The following is a 13,328-nucleotide window of genomic DNA, read 5'->3' as shown; positions in this document are numbered from 1 at the left end:
TCTCTAGCTCTTTGTACCCCTCCCATCTTTTGCATTGTTTTTATGAATTTCAGGTCCAAGTATAGATTAAATTTCGGCTCTTCATTCCTTCTCTCATTTCTTTATTTTTTATTTCTTTTAAAGATTTATTTATTTGAGAGAGAGAAGGAGAGAACAAGTGGGCGGAGGAGCAGAGGGAGGGAGAACCAGACCCCCCTCTGAACAGGGAGCCCAATCCCAGGACCCTGACATCATGACCTGAGCTGAAGGCAGATGCTTAACTGACTGAGCCACGCAGGTGCTCCTCATTTCTTTATTTTTATATGGGTTCATTTTCTCTGCCTTTGGTATTTAGTGCAGATATGCTGATATTAAATTATCTCTTATTTCCTTCTGAAGTATTTTTATTTTGCCTTCATTTTTGAAACTACTTTTGCTAGCTATGGAATTATAGGATATTAGTTTCCTTTCAGCATTCTAGTGGCTACCCATGCATCTTTGATTTATTACAAATCAAACACAAATTGTTAGTCTTACCAGTTCTCTCATAATGCTAGGACCTTAGAATATTCAAATTCTATAGATTACATTCATGTTTTTCTGTTATTTTAGACAAAAGAGATCAGGACCCACATTCTAATCACTGGGTAACCACTAAAAGAATAGTAACAGATGTATAACTATTTTAATGGTGGGATACAGGGAACAATAATATTTTTAATTTAAAAGAAGGCAAAAAAAAAAAGAGAAGTTGAAACATACAATAAATGGATGGATCAAGTAGACAACAAATAGTAAGAAGATAGAACTTTATATATCAGTGCTTATTTTAATTTTAAATGATTATCATTTCAATTAAAACATCGAGATTATCAAAGTAGATACAAAATCAAATGCAATATTTTTGCATATAGAGTCGTACCTTTATTATAAAAACACAGAAATATACAAAGCAAAGGGTGGACTATGCATATCATTCAAATACTAACAACAACAACAAAAAAAAATTGGCCTAGCTATACTAATATCAGTTCATGTGGATTCAGGCAAAATAGACTAAGGCAAAAACATTACTAAAGAAAAACCACATTTCCTTAATGAAAAAGGGGCCAAACCATCAGGAAGAAATAACAATTCTGAACCTGTGTGTAGCTTCAAAACGTACGTGTCAAAACCTGACAAAACCAAAAGGAGAATTGAAGAAATTCACAATGACCCTGGAAGTTCTATCACACTTCTCACAGTAGGTCATCCAGGGAAAAACTCCATACAGATAAAGAAATCAAAACAAAACACCAAACTAAAATTATTTGACACATATTGAACACTGTGTCCAGACTGACCATATATACATTCTCTGCAAGTAGACATGACCACTTCCCAAAGTTGACCATATAATGGATTGCAAAGCAAGCCTTACCAAAAAAAAAAAAAAAAAAGTCAAAGGATTATAATTATTCAGGTTATATTCTCTGATCACAGTGAAATTAGGCTAGAAATATATGTCAAAAGATAATTTTAAAATCACCAAATTATTTGTAAATTAAGCAATACATTTTAAATAATTTATCATTCAAAGAAAAAAAAATCACAACAGAAAGTACAAATGTTTTAAACTGAACAGTAAAGATACTATGTAGCAAAACTTTTATAGTGCAGCCAAAGCAGTTCCTATAGAGAAATGAATGCCCTCAAGTCCAAACATTAGAAAGGGAGATAAGATAAAAAGTATTGACCTCATTCTATCTCACAAAACTAGAAAAAAAAAAAAGAATTAAAAGGAAGCATGGAAGAGGAAATAAAATAATAAAAAGATAGAATTCAATGGATTAGAAAGAAAATGTAAAATAAAGAAAATCATCAGAGGCAGATTTATTCTTTGAAAATATTCATAACATTGGTAATTTCCTAGCAATACTAATCAAAAAAGAGGGAGGGAAAAAACATGTATAACCAACACCAGGCAACAAACGGGGGAAATCGCTACACATCCTCACACATCACTGATGGAGATGTAAATTGGAAAAACTATGGTGAAGAATGAGTTGGTGGTATGTACAAAATTTGATGATCCTGTAATTCTGCATGGAGGGATGTGGCTTAAGGTGGTGCTTCTGAAATCTGTACGTATGTTAGAATCACCTGGCAAGCTGCGAATCAAAGCAGACCAAACAGACAGATTAATGAAACTGGAATATCCAGAGCTGGAGTGCGCATGTATTCTCCCATTTAAAAAATGCTCTCAGTTTTAAATTCTCCTTAATGTACAACCAGAGCTGAGAACCATTTCCCAGGGGAAACACATATAAATATTCATAAGGAGACATGTTTATATGGAGATAAGGGTATTCTTTGTCCAATCTGTAAGAGAGAAATTAAAAAGGAAACTATAAACATTCATCAACAGAAACATTAATAATGAATCTGGAAATTTTCAGTACTGGAATACTATTCAATTCATTTTCCGACAAATGAATGAATGCCGGAATATGTTGACATGGAATAATCTCAAAAACATAGTAAGAAGAATAATTTGCACTATGATAAGTCCAGTATGATACCAATTTTATAAAGTTTAGAAAGAGCTCCAAAATCTATGTTTTAAAGTCAGGAGAGCGTGGTGGGTAAGAACTCAGAATCTGGTTTAGATATCAGCTTCCCTCCCAATAAGTAAGGCCTTGTAAATTGCACAATTTCTGTGCACCTCACTGTCCCCCTTTATAAAAGGAGGAGTCTTAGTGCCCACCTCAGAGGACTGTGGTGAGGACAGGATGAGCTGACAGATGCGAAGTGATTTGGGGCCATCCGTCGTTACCACAGTTAACCGCTCAGGTGCCCATCGTATCTATAATGTTTCTTATTATCAAGCATGGTGGGATGGTAGAAGGTAGAACTGGGTGCTGAGTGCTCACCTGTTTTGTATGCTATTTTCTGTTCTTTCCTGCATGTTTAAAATATTTTACAAGAAAAACAGTTTAAAAGTCAGAGACCAAGTTCACAACTCAGATCTTCTGCCTGGACCCAGGGCCCAAGGTCACTCAGCTGTTCAGTGAAGACAGTGGTCAACCCAAGGTTCTGAATCCACATTGAAGGTATCTAAAAATCCCCAAACCATCTTGCCCCAGAGATCTTGCATCTCACTTAGCAAATGTGATATAAGAAATTAAATTCTTAGTGTGTATAAGAGTCATTTCTATTCCAACCACTGAGGAACTGGTCTGCTGAAGACACAGTTTCAAAAGTCCTTTGTGATTCTTTAATTGGTTTTTTGTTGTGTTGGGTTGTTGCTACTTTGCTCACCTCTCCTTCACTGACTTCAGACTGGAAAACTCAATGGGAAAAACCACTCCCTCAACTTCCAGCCTCACTCAGAATAAATGCAGAAACTGCCTTCTTACCACCGAATGTCATGCTGGTCCCTGAACATATTTCTCTCCTGATCTCCTGCCCCCTCCCTGTGCCCCTCTGTCCTGGCCACACTTACTAGTTTTGGTTTTGTTTTTTCCTCTTCAAACCTGCTGAGCATCCTCTTATCTCAGAGTCCTGGTACTCGCTCTGCCAGGATCTCTCCCTACAGATCACTCTGTGGCTCACTCCTCCCTGCCCCTGGGTCTCCATTCAGAGAGCGACATCCTTCCTGGCCAGCACATCTAAAATAGCCACTTCACTCTACTACTGTCTGCCCAACCTGGTTTATTTTTCCTCATGGCTCACACGTAGGCCAGCCCCCAACATGCACAAGACCCAGAGCAAGGATGCAAACAGAGGCCCACGTATCTGATTATTTACCAGTTACAGTCAAGCTGGCAAGCTGTTAGTAAGATGTTTTCTATTCTCCTACATTGACAAATATGCAGTCATAACCACCTACCAGGCTAAGTTTAAGTTTAGAATTTTCAGATTCCCCTGAATTTTGTACCAGAAAGCAGGGAGGGAGGGCCTCTAGTTCCCAGGCTGGCTCTTAATCCCTTTGTTCCCAGCCCAGGTTAGAGACAAAGGGAACAGGTGGGAGCATCAACTGCCCTATGTCTCAGATCATGTGCATTCACATGGAAGGGGTTCTAATTTGTTTGGACAGAGCCCTTCAATTTATCAGCTCTTCACCAGCCACTGCCTACCCAATAGATGGCTCAGAGATGGTCACAAGCTGAGACAACTACACTAAAAGAAGATTTTACCATGCCTGGTACAGGTCTGCGGCTCAACGACACCAAAGAACCAGTCCAAGACAGACAGGCAGGACGGATTGTGGCAGGTTGCAACCCAGAAGGGTGAAGGGTTTCAGAATCTGGGCTCTTGGGTAACCCGGCTCGTATTCAAATCCTGGCTCTGTCACTCACCAGCTTTGTGACTTTGAACAAGTTATGTAACTGGCCTTCGGCTGCTCCAGAGGATGTTTGAAGTGATTGCTTGAGTTAGTCCAAGTGAGTAGAACAGGGTCAGGCAGTTATTAAGGTTCTGGTAGGTGTTAGGCAGGAGAATGCTATAGCCTTGAAAGTCCTCAGTCTTGCCTTCACCAAATCCCCGTGGTTTATAATAGAATCAAGGGCTAATATACAAATTAAATATCTCCTTGAAAATAAATTCTGAATTGTAGACTTTGTATTTCATAAGATTTTATAAGAAGGAGAGGAAAGTAGGCACTGGAGTCACCCAGAAAAGCTTCTGAGAGGAGGTGGGACCAAGAGGAGACCAGAGGAGGGGGCATAGGGCTGGAGAGCAGTTCCCTGGCCTTCCACACCAACGCCCCTTCATTGGAATAAGGGCTGAGTGTCCTAAAGGTTTTGAAGGACACAGTGAATTTGGGTATTTAAGCAGCAGTTTAAAAAACAATCCCATTATACTATAGTTGTAACTTATAATGAGCCCCTTCCCTGTGGGGGGAGGGGGCAGGTCTTCTCAATCATTCCATCCTGCCCTTTGACAAGGCTTTCTCCCACCATAAGGCAGCCTCCTCTTCCAAGTGGTTGTTTGTGGGTGCTGTTTGTGAGCAGCCTTATTAGGAAGCCTGCCCAGAAAGCCAGGTGAAGCTTGTCCACAGAGCCACTCAGCTGCCTTGTCTAATTGGAGTTTACTAACAACACTGTCAGGCAATGGTGTCTGCACAGATGCCCTATTGATTTCAATCCACCCCCAAAACCTTGCCCACCTCATGCCTAGTTATGTGCTCTGGTGTCCTTGGGATTGGATCAAGCTAGATGCAGAAGGAGCTCTCTGCCCCTCAACTTCTCCCCTCATTTCTGAAGACTGACCTAAAGGGCAATCCAGGACTTGTGTTTGGAAAAGGCTGTTTAAGAACATGGTGAACATGGTGGATTTACGACGTCAGAACAGAACCCAGGAATAAGAGCTAATATTCAATTTTAGTGTGTGTGTGTTTGTGTGTGTGCACGTGTGTGTGTGTGTGCACGTGTGTGTATGTGTGTGCACATGCATGTGTGTGTGTGTGCACGTGTGTGAAGCTCCAGGACAGCAGAACTGTGAATTGTGTCCCCCAGATGATATATTGACATACCAACCCTTAGTAGCTGTGACTGATCTTCCTTGGAAATTAAGGTCTTTGCAGATAAAATCAGGTTAAAGTGAGAATCATTAGGATGGGTCCCAACACAATGACTCATGCCTTTCTAAGAAGAGGAAAAGAGACACAGAGACACATGGGGAGAACACCATGTGACCACAGAGGCAGAGACTGGAGTGGCGTGCCTACAAGCCAAGGACAGCCAAGCATTGCTGCAACCAGAAGCTACGAGAGAGAGACGTGGAACTGAGCTTAGAGCTCTTTAAAGAAAAGAACTTTGTTGACACCTGGACTTTGGACATTTGCCTCCAGAACTATAAGAATAAATTTCTGTTGTTTTAAGCCACCCAGTTGTGGTACTTTGTTTATGCAGCCCTAGGAGTCAAGTACAGGACACACAAGCTAGTCATCTCGAACACCGCAGGAACATCAGGAATCAAAGGGCATTCACGGTAGACTTTGCATCGCTGGCCGGTTTACAGGGGGTTCTTTGCATGTCTGTCTTCCTTCTATCTTTTGTGACTGCTCCAACTAAATGTCAAGTTGTTCCTCCTGGATGAAAACTTCTTCTAGCACGTTGGACCACTGATGTAAACTTCTCACCTACCCTGAGTTTACCGGTAATAACCCACAGCCTGTGGAGGGAAAGAGCATCTCACTCAAGTGGGGACAAAAGTTCCCAGAATTTTCCCCAAAGTATTTGCCTCATCAATCCCAAACAATCTACACAATCATTGTTCTTTCTGAGAATAGATTCTCTTTGACATAATTAATCCCCCAGGCCTGTCTCTTCCCTCAGCATTTAGTCATTCATCCATTCAACAAATATTTATCAGGAGGATATTGTATTCCAGACATCTTTCTAAATGCTGAAAACCTCTAGGGATAGAACAGCAGACAAAATGGTCCACAGTCCCAGCCCTCAGAGGATGTACATTCTGGAAGTGAAAGCTAAACAATAAACAATCCCAAAATTGGGAAAACATAGCATATTTTTTATAATATATACTATATTGTGTATATGATATTGTATAGGTCCCGTGGAGAATAATACATCAGAAAAGGCAGATAGGAAGTTCTGAATGGAGAGGTGTCCACCTGACTGACTGGTTTAGCCACCTTTCTTGACAGTGAGAACCAACTGCCAAATCTCGTTGACTTAGGAGAGCAACTACTTATCTCTCTTTTATGGGTCTCTAGGTCAGTTTCAGTTCTGGGTCTACTTGGACTCAGCTGGCTCCACTGATCTCCTCAGGTCAGGACTCAAAGTTGGGGGCAGTCTCTAGGATGGCCCCCAATGACCTCAGCATCTTCACACTTACACCTTGGCATAATCCTCTCCCTTTGAGTGTGGGCTGGACTTAGCAACTCACTTCTGATGAATGAACATGGCAAAAGGGTTGGGATAGCACTTCTGAGATTGGGTTATAAAAAGACTGTGTCTTGTGTCTTGCTAGTCCTTCCTCATGCTTTCTTTGTCTGGGTCCTCACTCTGGGGGAAGCCAGGTGCCCTGCTGTGAGCTGCACCACAGAGAGGCCCACGTAGTGAGGAACGGGTGTCTCTGGCCAACAACCAGTGAGATTCTGAATGTCTGGCTCAAGATGAGTCAGTAAATGAGTGCTTTGAGCTCACCAGGGCAGAGGATGACATGAGAGAAGCTGACAGTGTCTCTCGATGGGGATGGAAGGATAGACACCTCCTGGAAGGTGGCATCCTACTAGGATGGAAGGAAACAGAAACACGTATTTTTCACAATTTATTCTAGGCACATCAGGTGCTTTTATTTCTTTTTTGGAAAGAGTGAAGTACCATAAAGACAGGAGACTTTTTTAAAAGATTCCCCACTAAGGTACTGTTTTTATTTTGTTTCTTTGCTAATTTGTACTGATCTGATACTTTGGGTATCTTTTTCACCATGGTTTTATCACTGTTTTTCTTTTCATGTGGAACTAGAAATAGAACATTTGCTACTTTGCCCCCCCCCCAAAAAATCTAGTTTTTATAATACTCAGGCACAAGACTTAAGATAAACCTCTCTGGATGGTTTCAGGGCCTGTTTGTGGGGAGGGGCACCCCCTGACAGTCATGAGACCAAGCTTGGCACAGACAGGCTGACCTGAAGGTACAGGGCCCATGCTGGGGACCCCCTGCAGTTGCTTCCACAAACCGAAACTCAAGATTCATAGTAAGAGAACCTGTGTTCAGGTCCCAGCTCTGCCACTTCACCTCTGTGTGGCATTTGGCAAATCCCTTCATCTCTCTGGTTGAATTTTGCTGACCTCAAAACATGACGGTGCTATTGACATCTCCAAGTTCTGATCGATTTTAAATAACATGGCATATAAAAAGAACTTCATAAGGGACCCTCAAACCTGACCCAGCAACATAATGGTATGGAGTATGAAAAGGTAGGCAGAGTTTGCTGAGAAAATGAAGACATTGTACATCCATTGGGTCTTGCTAGTATTACAAGCCCCGGAAAGGGTTGGTTGCCCCTTCCCAAGGGGCACAATGTGGCTGAGTGGGCAATGAGCGTTTTGACTCCTGAAGGTAAGAGTCAGACTTGATCCTTTTGGAATATGACAGAGAGCATCTTCCAGTGTCCGGGTGGCCCTTGTGCCATTCCTAACCCTGTTCCCCGCCCCTTCCTCTTTGTCCTTCCTCCACTTCCATATTTACCATTTTGCCTCCTTCCTGTTCATCCTTCTTCTCTACGGGCATCATCGAGGTGCACAGCTCGGGAGGGACTTCCTGTCCACTGCGAGGGCTGCTGTCCCCTGGCAATGGCCAGCTGTCGCCCCTCCAGATGGCCATGACTGAGCACGGCAGGGCAGTGGGGTCTGGCCATTTCCACCCAAGGTGGGGCCCCTCTCCTGGCTCGTCTTTGCTCCAGACCTCTGTGTGCACTGCTTGGGGCACCGTTCCGACTTGCCTTGCAGACAGAGATGCTTTCTGCTCAGGTCTGCATCCTCCTTGCTTTCCTGTCTCAGGTGTCAGACCTGCACTGGGGTCTGGAGGCTTTCCTTACCAGCCCCATTTACTCTCACGGGCTCTCCCCACAAGCGTCTTGTGTGCCTAAGTCCTTCTCAGTGTCTGCTAGCTGAACTGACCCATTTTCCTCCTCTGCCTGCTCTCCTTCCTTCTCCTCTTCTTGGACATCAGCTGTGGTGCCCAGCACAGGTATAGGTCATGCACCCCCAGCAGGCAGATCAGTGACACCATCTGGTGAGGGAAGGGCCGGCCAGCTGGGACCTCAGGAGCTACAGCGATGTCATCTCAGGATTGAAAACACCAAGCGGGTGGTCATGCTCTGAGCATGCTCCGCCCCACTTTGCCGATGCCATTCTCCTTCCAAGGTGCTGATGGCAACTCAGACACTGCAGTCATTCCCTCAGACTCTAATCTGGACCACAGGGTCCCTGGGACTGACTTCATCAGGGAGTCTGGAGGAGGTGAGTGGAGAGGATCTCCAAATCTTAGCAGCCAGGTACTCCCAGGGCCAAGGACCGAGATAGGTGTGGAGCTTTGGCCACAGTATTGTCACAGCTCCGCTCCCTGAGCTTTCCCCGAGGCCCCACTAGTGCCTCCTCCCCCCTAGTGTTCAGTGCCTTTTGATCCCAGCTCCCCTCAAACCAGCCCTGGAGAGAGTCTGATCAGCACAGCTGTGGCTGAAGTTTCAGGAATCTTTTGAGTGACAATTGATCTCACCCAGAGGGTATGCGCATGTTAATGAGGGTAAAAGACAAGGTCTTAAGCCAAAGGAAGGAATTTCAAGCAGCCTGGAGCCCAGATCCTGTGGGACAGGGGGGTTTGGTGTGTTCTGCTTTGCACTTCTCAGATCAAAATTTCTCTGCGCTGTCTTCTTGCTACCTCTTAGGAGGGCAAGAGACTGGGACTAGCGGCTCTGTACGCAGCACATTGCTAAGCTTCTAAACATATATGATTAGCAAGCATTATCTTATGCAAATTTTACAAGCCTCTAAGCCAAGTGTTAAGAAATCTCAGGGAGGGGAGTTGTTTTCTTTTTCTTTCTTTTTTTTTTTTTTTTTTTTGTTGTTGTTTGTTTGTTTGTTTCCAGATAAGGGGAGAGCTTTGTGGTTAGGCAACTTGCCAGGGCTGGCAAGGCTGTGGCGGGACTGGAACTGGGACCCAGGTCTGGCTGACATCCACCTCAGGATCTCTTCCCAGGAGGCTTTCACAAACCTTCCTGAAGACAAGGAGCACCTGAGATGCACACCAAAAATGTAGGTTCTGGAGGGCCCCTCCAGACAGTCTGACTCAAGGCTGGGAATGATCAGTGTGTCCCATCTGCTCCAGGGTAGTGGCCCCAGGCCCAGGTCGCCAGAAGCAGGCTCTGAGGCAGAAATAAGGGGCAGGACACTTACAGGGGTGGGGCGGGGGGACTCAGGATTCTCACCTGTGGGAAAGAAAGGGTTCAGGTCAGACTGAAAGTATTCAGTGGAAACTACTGGAAACTCTGAAGCTGGGACAACCCATCAGAACTGGCCTGAGTCAGACGGAGGCGCCAGAATTTCCACCACTGCCTGAGCAATCAGGGCTGTGAGCTGGCCTCGGTGCACCCAGGCCGGGTAATGCTCTTTAGCAGAGGCAGTTCCCAAAACATCAAGAATGGAGAACTGCCAGCCAACAGCCTCCCCACCAGCTGGCGAAAGAGATCCTTTACTGCTGGAGCGGCCAGTGCCACAGCGTCCACCACAGGAACCACCGTATAAAACCCACAGAAATCGTGATATGAAGTCCCAACGGTTAACATAGAGCAAATTCATAGATTTTCTTGTCCTCACCCACAGTTTCTGGCCAGTAGGGGGCAGCAAAGAGCTTTCTAGGTGCTGCTCTACAAGGGTTGGTGTTTGATGGGTTTAGGACACTCCCTCTGCCAGCAGGGAGGATGCAGGCGAGGAGAGGCTGCCTTATTAAGGGCTCACCTCCTTGCAGCCATGCAACAAGTTACTTAACTTCACCCACATCTGAAAAACTGTGGGTTATAATAGTACCCACTTTACAGGGTTCTTATGTCAATGAGGAGTTGAAATATGTACAATGCTTAGCACAACGCCTGAAAAATAGTACCTTGTCACTAAACCTTATTAGATTTATTGTTTTCACTATATGTACAGAGATGCTTGTCATTTAACCAAGAGGCTATGGTAACAGGTTGTACACATGGTGGGGAGGATGGTGGGGCCATCTGTAGAGACCAGGTAGGGAAGCAGAGGAGTAGGTGTGCAGGGGGTGGAGGAGGTCCTCCCAGAAGGGAGATAGTTCTGAGGTCACTGTCAAGGTGAGGATAGAGATATTAGGGATCTGAAAGTCAACAGTGTCCTGGAAGGAACTATACCAAAAGGATGTACGAGGTCACCCAGAGGGATGACAGGTCATAATTGAGCATGCAATCAAAATAGTTTCAGAAGAGAAAAGGACTGAAGAAGGAACCATGGGGGATGCTAACATTTTAAGACTGCTGAGGCAGGGAAAGAGCAGCCCATGGTGGAGAATGGAAAGGAGGCTGGGCAGGTGTGAGGACAAGTGAAGGACAGGCAGATGTGAGGAAGATAGGTAAGGGTAACAGCCCAGGAACCAGGAGAGGAAGGTTTTCAACAGGGAGAAAGTAGCCTGAAAAGCAAGCAGGCACAGGTGTCAGGCAGGATGGGGCTGGAGAGAAGAAATGATGGGCAACCTTCCCAAGAACAACTTTAGTGAGGGCAGAAGCCCAAATGCAGTGAGCCCAGGGCTGGTGAAGGAGAAGTGGTAGATGTCATCAAAAGAGAGACATGTAGGTGGGAAGCCTAAAGATTGTATTAACTATGCAATGGAGATGGAGAGACGGATGGATGGATGGATGGGTAGGTGAGAGATGGAGGGATGATGGATGGATGGGGGGGTGGCTGGATAGATAGATGGACAGACAGACTACCTATGCTTTAAGTCCCATTTGTCAAGTTGTTCTTCTAAGCACTTAATTGTATGAGATGTATATCTCACTTAATTGTAGGAGATGTGTATTATTAGTCTATTTTCCTATCCTTGTGCTAATAGAACTCTGTTCTGATTGCCCCATCTTTGTAATAAGATTTAATATCTGACATTTTTTGGCCCTTTTCTCTCTGTATGTATTTTAGAATAAGCTTAAGTTCCACGAGGGGAAAAAAAAAAGGTAAGCTATTTGGCATTAAAATTTTAGATTAAACATAATCAGAATCTTACAGTGAATCTACTCTTCCATGAACATAGTATATATCACTATCTTTTCAATTTCTGGGATAAGATGTTCTCATTCGAAATCGATTTTAAAAAAATTAAAACCAATCACCCTAACCTATTATAACATAAGGTTATGTTAAGAGCCTTTGTAAGTGTTTTCTAAGAGACATCACTTGTCTTCAGGATAAAACCACATATCCAATCATTTCCATACCTTATTTAAAATCTTTCAGTGACTATTGCCTACTAAAGACAAGATTCTTTGATGTTCATGCAAGGTTCTTCATGACATGATCCTTAAGTTGCAAATTCTCTGCTGATCTCTGGCCCCTTTTCTTTATTCATTGTGTCTGACCTGTCATCAATTCCTTAAAATATATTTATTACATAATAATAATTAATAATAGTTATTTAAATATATTTAATAATATTTAATATATTTATTATATATAACTATATATATATACATACATACATTTTTATATGTATATATATACATAGTTTAGTTTGACCCCAAGAATCTTTCATCCAGATTATCACAATGGGCTCCTAAGCAGTCACCCAGAGTGATGTTGTATAATACAGATTAGTTTATGTCACTCCCAAATCCTTCAATTGGCCCAGTGGTGTGCTGTAGTCTGTTCATACTGGCTTCTGAGTGAATTGTTAATACTCAGGAATCTCACAAGCCAATTGTAAAACTGTTGTTTACTTGAAAATGACCCTGGTGGGACTATTTACTCTAGAAAATAAAAGGGCATAGTCTACAAATCAGTGAATTTTGTTCTTGAAAGCCAGTTTTCCAGCACAGTGCTGAATATACCCTTTACCCATGAGATAAAGACCAGAGCCCATAATCAAGCTTCTCTCTACCTATGCCCTAGTCAAACTATAGCTCCAGGAGGTTTTATACTTCTTTGATTTTGCATTATCTTCCTTCTGATTGTAATGTATTTCCTTTCCCCAGCCTATATGCACCACTGCCTAGACAGTTTAGTGTTTATTGCCTAAGGAAGCAGAGCATCTCTTCTTTCCTGTACCTCTACAAAAAGCATTTATTACATGATGCCTAGCCATTGGTTTCTGTATCTATGCACTCCTTAATCTGCAAGCTTCTGAAAAGCATGCATCTGTCATTATTCATCTATTATTCCCTGTGGTTAGTACAGGAATACTTCAGAGATACTGGGGGTCCAGTTCCAGACTGCTGCAATAAACAGAATATTGGAATAAAGTGAGTCAAATGAAATTTTTCCCCAGCACATCTACAAATTACATTTATTCTATACTATAGTCTATTAAATATGTAATAACATTGTGTCTAAAAAATGTACATACTTTATTTTAAAAATACCTTATTGCTAAAAAATGCTAACCATCATCTAAGCTTTCAGCACGTAGCAATCACTGATCACAGATCACCATGACAAATATAATAATGAAAAAGTCTGAAATATTGCAAGAATTACCAAAATGTGACACAAAGACCTTAAATGAGCAAACGGTGTTGGAAAAATGGCACTGATAGACTTGCTCAACACAGAGTTACATAAACCTTCAATTGTAAAAATCGCTGTATCTGTGAAACACAATAAAGTGAAGCGT

The sequence above is a fragment of the Mirounga angustirostris genome, unplaced genomic scaffold (assembly GCF_029215605.1).
Source record: "Mirounga angustirostris isolate CCGP_5_RB_7025 unplaced genomic scaffold, mMirAng1.0.hap1 SCAF_4, whole genome shotgun sequence".
Lineage (NCBI taxonomy): Eukaryota > Metazoa > Chordata > Mammalia > Carnivora > Phocidae > Mirounga > Mirounga angustirostris.
The sequence above is the reverse complement of the archived record's forward strand: the minus strand, read 5'-3'. Positions refer to the sequence as shown.